Below are 7,570 nucleotides of genomic sequence, written 5' to 3' on the forward strand. Positions count from 1 at the left end.
AATTCAGCTGTTGCTTAGGCATGGGGCTCAAAGGGCAATTAGGCCACAGTATAGACTAGGGTTCAGTACATCCCCACACGATTCAAAAGATTATCCTAAAATTTTGGAGTTCAGAAGCAAGAATCATTTTCAAGTGATAAGAACAACACATTCATTCTTAATAAAGCAAATGCTATCAACAGCACAGCAAATGAAAGGAGCACACAGCTTATTTTTAAATGAATCTGATATTCCACAAATCACTAACTCCATGGATGAACCCTACATTCCATTACCAGTGTTTATTTTTGTGCAGCTCTATTTACCTAAACATTTCTCTATTTACCTTGCACTTCAGAAAGCAGCCAACAGCATTCACAGAGGACAGATTTGGTGTTGGAATGGGGAAGCCTATGTGTATCTCAGGGACTTTCTCTCTGTCGCTCGTGAACCAACAGGTCATGATGTATTATTAGGTAAGTATGTATTCAGAAAAGATGATGTCCTTATATTTGCTGTTTCTAAACAATATTTATGATCTAGTGGATAGAAACAACAAAGATTGGTGATGGGGGAAAACATAAGTCAGGATATTTTGATACTACACTTGATCTTAGCCAAAAGGCCGAGAAGCGATAAGTCAGGATATTTTGAGAACTCCCATGAGCTTCATGCAAAGTAGTATAAAATAGGAGACCTGAATTAATGAATGTAAAAATTCATTCTTGCTTTGCAGTACCTCAAACTCAGGTACTTCATTGTAGTGGCTGAAGATACTCTTTTATTGAATAGGTAATTATCATCATACTTATAGATATGCAGGTAGATATTAAAGTGTTTAACAATGGTTTTGTTTTCCTAAATAATTCCCCATTATTTATCATCTTAATATTTTGCATTCAGAAAAGGCCTTGGGTTATGACATGTCAATCCAATCCTTCATGAAGTTCTGATTTAGCAAAATTACTATTATAATGAGACTATATCAGTGGTACTTTTGATATTATCTTATCTTGATTTAAATGTTGGTAAACCCATCCTGTCTCATGACAAGCTTTGAGCTGTCTTTGAAATTATCCTTGACTTTATCAGTTCCATTTGTGAACTGTGTTGATGTGACAAGTTTGTTGTTGTTTCTAAACACCTTTGAGTGTATCTGCTTTCTCTTTTTCCTATATATAATTGACACTCCCAGTATGTTGTTCTTTTCACTGAGTAGAAAGTGGATTTTTCTCTAATCCAGTGCTCATAATTACACATCCAATGAATTTCACTCTAAAGACCAAAATCCAGTTATTCGATTTCCCCCCTTAGCCTTGCGTACTTACGAGAAGCCACCACTACCCCCTTCTTTATAAACTAAGGCAGGTGAGGACAGTTATCTTCCCTTCCTGTCATAATGTTAGTCATCTCTGAGGTGCTGCTTTGGGAAATGTAGAGGGAGGAGTGGAGAAGAAGTCTGCTTTCCAGACCCTCTCCAGACTGAGTATGACTGGTACTCACATGATAACGTGTACTAAGCCTTTTGAGGTGACTGTGCCAGGGGTAAGAACTTGCACATCCTGTCCTGAGTCTTGGGTTGATTCAGAGTGTGACTCATCGATCCTCATTGTGGGGGCTGGGGTACAACGGTCCATAGCAAGTCTTCCCTGAATGTTGATGCATCTCCTAACTGCCAAAGACAAGTGGAAGGTAGGCTATCCCTAAAGTTTTAGGCCTGGGAAGCAACTTCTTTTGCCCAAGTACTTGACCCTAAAACCTTAACTCGATGTTATTTAATTCAAACTACTGGTTAATGGCATAAAAAGAAATTTACATCCTATCTTAGAATTATAAAGACAAAATCAATCAGCAATTATTGTAATTATAAAGACAAACTCAATCAGCAATGACAAAGAATAATCATTATGGAAACTGTATGAAGCCAAGAAACCAAATACTAACTTAAACTAAAAATAAATTTTTTAAGTATCCATTCAACTGAATATGTCATTATACATTTGTTAAAACCCACAGAATGTACATCCCAAAGAGTGAATCCTAATGCAAACTTTGGACTTCAGTTAATAGTAATGTATCAATACTGCCTCACTGATTATAACAAATGTACCACACTAATGATGCTAGATGCTAATGGTAGAGGAAATGGTGTGGTGGGTGGGAGGAGGAAGTTAGGAGGTATATGAGAACTCTTTGTACTTTTTGCTAAATATTTCTGTAAACATAAAAGTGCTCCAGGAGTTCCCGTTGTGGCGCAGTGGTTAACGAATCCGACTAGGAACCATGGGGTTGCCGGTTCGGTCCCTGCCCTTGCTCAGTGGGTTAACGATCCGGCGTTGCCGTGAGCTGTGGTGTAGGTCGTAGACGCGGCTCGGATCCCTCGTTGCTGTGGCTCTGGCGTAGGCCGGTGGCTATGGCTCTGATTCGACCCCTAGCCTGGGAACCTCCATATGCCTCAGGGGTGGCCCAAGAAATAGCAAAAAGACAAAAAAAAAAAAAGTGCTCCAAAGTCTACTCACAAAAGGATTAAAAAAAATAAAAATATGGAGCCAATACACAGAAATGCTTATTGTTACCTTAAAAGTAAAGGTAACCATCAAGCTCTATTTATAAATCCAACTGTGGTCTGCATTACAGAAGCCTTAGGAAGAGAGATTTATATTCCTAAATTTTTTTTAGCATTTCAGATTCCACTTCATATCAATGAAGCCTGAACTTGAGAAAAGAAATTAGTAAAAATACAAATAATTAAAATTATAATTATGACAGGTCCTGGACTGTGAAGCATTATTTGCAAAAATGAAACTTGTCCCAAACTGAAATATTCATCCAGGCCTTCAGCAATATGATACTACCTGGGAAAAGTGGACTTGGGTCCCAAATTTCACACCATGTTATTTGAGGCATTTTACTTGTGTCTGGATAAAGAGATTTCCAAATCCAATCTTTTCTTCCATGCCTCTGAATAAACATGGAAGACTTTGTAGTATAAACATAGAGGTAACACTGTAGCCACAGCATGAGGTGAGGGCTGCCCAAGTCTACTCAGCAGATTGGCTTTCTGCAGACCTCAGAAATCAGTCATGCCAGTCAATACCTAGAAATGTGCTAGACTCACCTACTTGTCAAGAACAAGCAATAGACAAGATATTCTGAGCCTCAGAGGAGTTCTGAGAGGAAGATGAGTCAAGATTTAATCATTTGTGTTTTCCAATATTTGAGCAGTTACCTTTTCAACATTAGCTGAGAGTTTCACGGTTCTCTCTTCTTGAGGATGACTGGTGAAGAATACAGGCTAAGACAGGACATGCTTCTCCATTTCCCATTTCTTACCCAAACTCGCTGGGATATCCTCATATACAGTACCTCCAGGAATTACAGATGTACTTACTCATTTGTAGTATTTACCATAAATAACAGAAATGTGTAACATAAAATTTTTTCCTTATAAATTACATATTTGTAAGGCAGTGCTCTTCTAATATAAGAGGAAATTAGGAGATGAATGGTTGGACTCACCATGGATACTTTGGTAAAGTCTTAAGGGTGCCCTAAAAACCAGGACTTAAAGGTTTAGACAGTGGGATGCTGACAATAATAGACCATGTACTTCTGCAAGTGGTGGAACATGAAGATGACATGGTGATTTGGGGATGTTATGCTCTTTGCAGGATAGCATGAAATTAAGCCACATTAAATTTTGTCACTAGGAGCAATAATAGCGAGAAAGTGATCAAGCTACATGTTTATGAATCTTAAAAAAAAAAAGAAAGCAAACATTTGTTAAATATTTACTAACCATTTAAAATAAATCAATTTTGGAGTTCTTTTGTGGTGCAGCAGGTTTAAGATCTGGTGTCGTCACTGCAGGAGCTCAGGTTGCTGCTGTGGTACAGGTTCAATCCCTGGCCCAGGAACTTTCATATGCTGTGGGCCTAGCCAAAAAAAATCAGTTTACTGATGTTTCCTTTTAATATTTATTTTCTACCTATTCATTCTGTTATCTGTCATCCATTAGCAGTGTGAGGAAGAGTATATAGAAAAAAACATAATCAGAAGCATTCTACTTCTCATTTTAATTTTCCCTACACATTTAGAAAATATCTCCCTAATTTTGATTTTACCTGTGAGATACCCCAGAACAGCTTATAGAACATCATTGTTCTACTGAAGCACAATTTGAGGAATTTTGACTAATTTAAAGCTATTTCTCTCATCAAGCAGCTTTCTTGCACTGCTCCTGCCACAAACCTCCATCCTCAGCTTTAAGGTAATCACCACCTTCACCATCAGAACCACCACCTTCACTACCATTATGTGCAGTGTTACTATCTGCTATGTGCCGTATTAAGCACTTTATCTGCTTTATTAGATCTAATGAAGTAAAGATTATTACTCTATTTTACATAGTATGAGGAAATACTTTTAATGAGAAAATACTTTTAATACTTTATTAGATTTAATATCATTACTCTATTTTACATAGTATGAGGAAATACTTTAATGGTTTATAAAGGAAGAGTTGAGATTTAAACCCAGATACCTCTCATTCTACTATCCATTCTCTTAACTGCTACCTATATTTCTTTTTTTTTTTTTGTCTTTTTGTCTTTCTAGGGCTGCACCTGCAGCAATGGAGGTTCCCAGGCTAGGGGTCTAATCGGAGCTGTAGCTGCTGGCCTACACCAGAGCCACAGCAACATGGGATCCGAGCTGTGTCTGGGACCCACACCACAGCTCATGGCAACACCAGATCCTTAAGCCACTGAGCCAGGCCAGGGATCGAACCCACAACCACCTGGTTCCTAGTCAGATTCGTTAACCACTGAGCCATGACAGGAACTCCTACCTATACTTCTTTATGATCCAATATACAGCAAAAAAAAAAAAAGTGGAAAATAACAATACATTGTATTTTGTGAGCCTGTCAATAAGCCCTTTAAAGAGTCAGGTGTTCAAAAACTTCTTAATCATAATCCTATCACTATATTACCCAAGGAGTACCTATGCCCTACAATCAAGTTTATATACTTGTAGAATATATTTTACAGAATTAGTTGTTAAAAAATGTTGATTGAAAAGTAAGAAGGAAAATGCTATCAGTATTGTTGTGAAGAAAACAAAATACAGCTCAAGAAGGAACTAAGAAAAAATACAAAATCAAATGGAAAACAAAGTTTAACATGGCAATAAATAAATACTTATCAACAATTATCTTAAAGTCAATGTAGTATATGCTCCAGTCAAAAGACAAAGAGTGGAAGATTGGATAATAAAACAAGAGTCTACAATATGCTGCCTACAAGAGACCCACTCTAGGAGGAAGGACATACATAGGTTGAAAGTGAGGGGATGGGAAAAGATTCTTCATGTAAGTGGAAATGACAAGAAAGTGGAGGTAGCAATACTTGTATCAGACAAAATTGACTTTAAAACAAAGGCCATACCAAATGGGCTATGGATCTGGTGTCACTGCTGTGACTTGTGTCACTGCTGTGGTGTGGGTTCAATCCTTGATCCAGGAACTTCTGCATGCCATATGAGAAGGAAAAAAAAATATATATATATCAATATGAGAAGGGAATATTACACTAATTAACATAAATGCACCAATATAGGAGCACCTAATACATAAAACAAATACTAACAGACTCAAAGAGAGAAACTGACAGGAATGCAATAATAATAGGAGACTTTAACAGCTCATTCATATAAACAGACAGATCTTCCAGATATAAAATCAATAAGGCAACAGAGATCCAAACAACACAATAGAATAACTAGACTCAATTGATATTTTTAGGATTTTACATTTAAAAAAAAAACCCAGAATATACATTCTTTTCAAGTGCACATGGAACATTCTCTAGGATGGAGCACATATCAGGGCACAAAACAAGACTTAACAAATTTAAAGGGATAGGAATTGTTTCAAGCATCTTCTCTGACCACAATGGCATGAAACTAGAATCAACCACAGAGAGAGAAACAAGAAAAAATGATTACATGGAGACTAAACAGCATGCTAATAAAAAGCCAATGGGTCAATGGTGAAGTCAAAGGGGAAATATAAAAAATACCTTGAGATGATGACAATGAAAAACACAACCATACAAAATCTATGGGATGCAGCAAAAGGAGTCCTAAGAGGAAGATGATAGCAGTATAGGCCTTCCTCAAAAAACAAGAAAAATATCATATAAAGAACCTAACCTACCACCTAGAAGAATTAGAAAAAGAAGAATGAACAAAACCTAAAATAAGCATAAGGAAAGAAATAATAAAGACCAGAGAGGGTATAAATAAAATAGAGATAAAAATAGAAAAAAAAATCAATAAAAATAAAAGCTGGTTTTTTGAAAGGGTAAACAAAATGAACAAACATCTGGCCAGGCTCGCCAAGAAGAGAGGACTCAAATAAACAAAATTAGAGATGAAAGAAGAGAAATAACAATTAATATCACAAAAATACAAAAAAACCATAAGCAAACACTATGAATAATCATATGCCAACAAATGCCCCAACCTAAAAGAAATGAACAAGTTTCTAAAAACATGCAGCCTACCAAAACTGAATCAAGAAGAAATAGATAATTTGAACAGACCAATCACTAGGAGTGAAATAGAATCATTAATTAAAAAACAAAAACAAACTGGAGTTCCTGTCATGGCACAGAGGTTAATGAATCCAACTAGGAACCATGAGGTTGCGGGTTCAATCCCTGGCCTCACTCAGTGGGTTAAGGATCTGGCGTTGCTGTGAGCTGTGGTGTAGGTCACAGACATGGCTCGGATCCCACATTGCTGTGGCTCTGGTGTAGGCCAGTTGCTACAGCTCCGATTGGACCCCTAGCCCGGGAACCTCCATATGCCGTGAGAGTGGCCCAAGAAATGGCAAAAAAAAAAAGACCAAAAACAAACAAACAAACAAAAAACCAAACCAAACAAAAAAAACTTCCTGCAAACAAAAGTCTAGGACTGGATGGCTTCACTGGGGAATTCTACCAAACATCCAAAGAAAAACATATACTGACTCTTCTCAATCTCTCAAAAGATTGAAGAGGAGGGGATACTCCCAAAGTCATTCGGTGAAGTCACAATCACCCTGATATCAAAACCAGACAAAGATAATACCAAAAAGAAAATTGCTGGCCAATATCTTTGATGAAAATAGATATAAAAATCCTCAACAAAACATTAGCAAACTGAATCCAACAACATATTGATAAAGATCATACACCATGATCAAGTTGGATTCATCCCAGCATCACAAGGATGGGTCAACATATGCAAAGTAATCGATGTGATACACTACATCAACAAAAGAAATGACAAAAACCGCATGACCATCTCAATAGATGGAGTAAAAGCATTTGATAAAATTCAACATCCATTCATGATAAAAAACTCTTACCAAAGTAGGCAAAGAGGGAACATATCTCAATATAATAAAATCTATTTACAACAAACCCACAGCCAACGTAATACTCAACAGTTAAAAGTTGAAAGCCTTAAAAAAAAAAAAGAAAGAAAGAACGAAAGAAAGCCTTTCCACTAAAATCTGGAAAAAGACAAGGATGCCCACTCTCAT

General features: G+C 36.8%; 1 pseudogene; it reads right to left on the reverse strand.

Annotated features, from left to right (window-relative positions):
• Nucleotides 1-489: 489 nt before the first annotated feature.
• LOC125117152 (uncharacterized) lies at nucleotides 490-616 on the reverse strand (annotated as a pseudogene).
• Between the last annotated feature and the right edge of the window lie 6,954 nt (nucleotides 617-7,570).

This window comes from Phacochoerus africanus, chromosome 15, assembly GCF_016906955.1.
Source record: "Phacochoerus africanus isolate WHEZ1 chromosome 15, ROS_Pafr_v1, whole genome shotgun sequence".
NCBI classification, from domain to species: domain Eukaryota; kingdom Metazoa; phylum Chordata; class Mammalia; order Artiodactyla; family Suidae; genus Phacochoerus; species Phacochoerus africanus.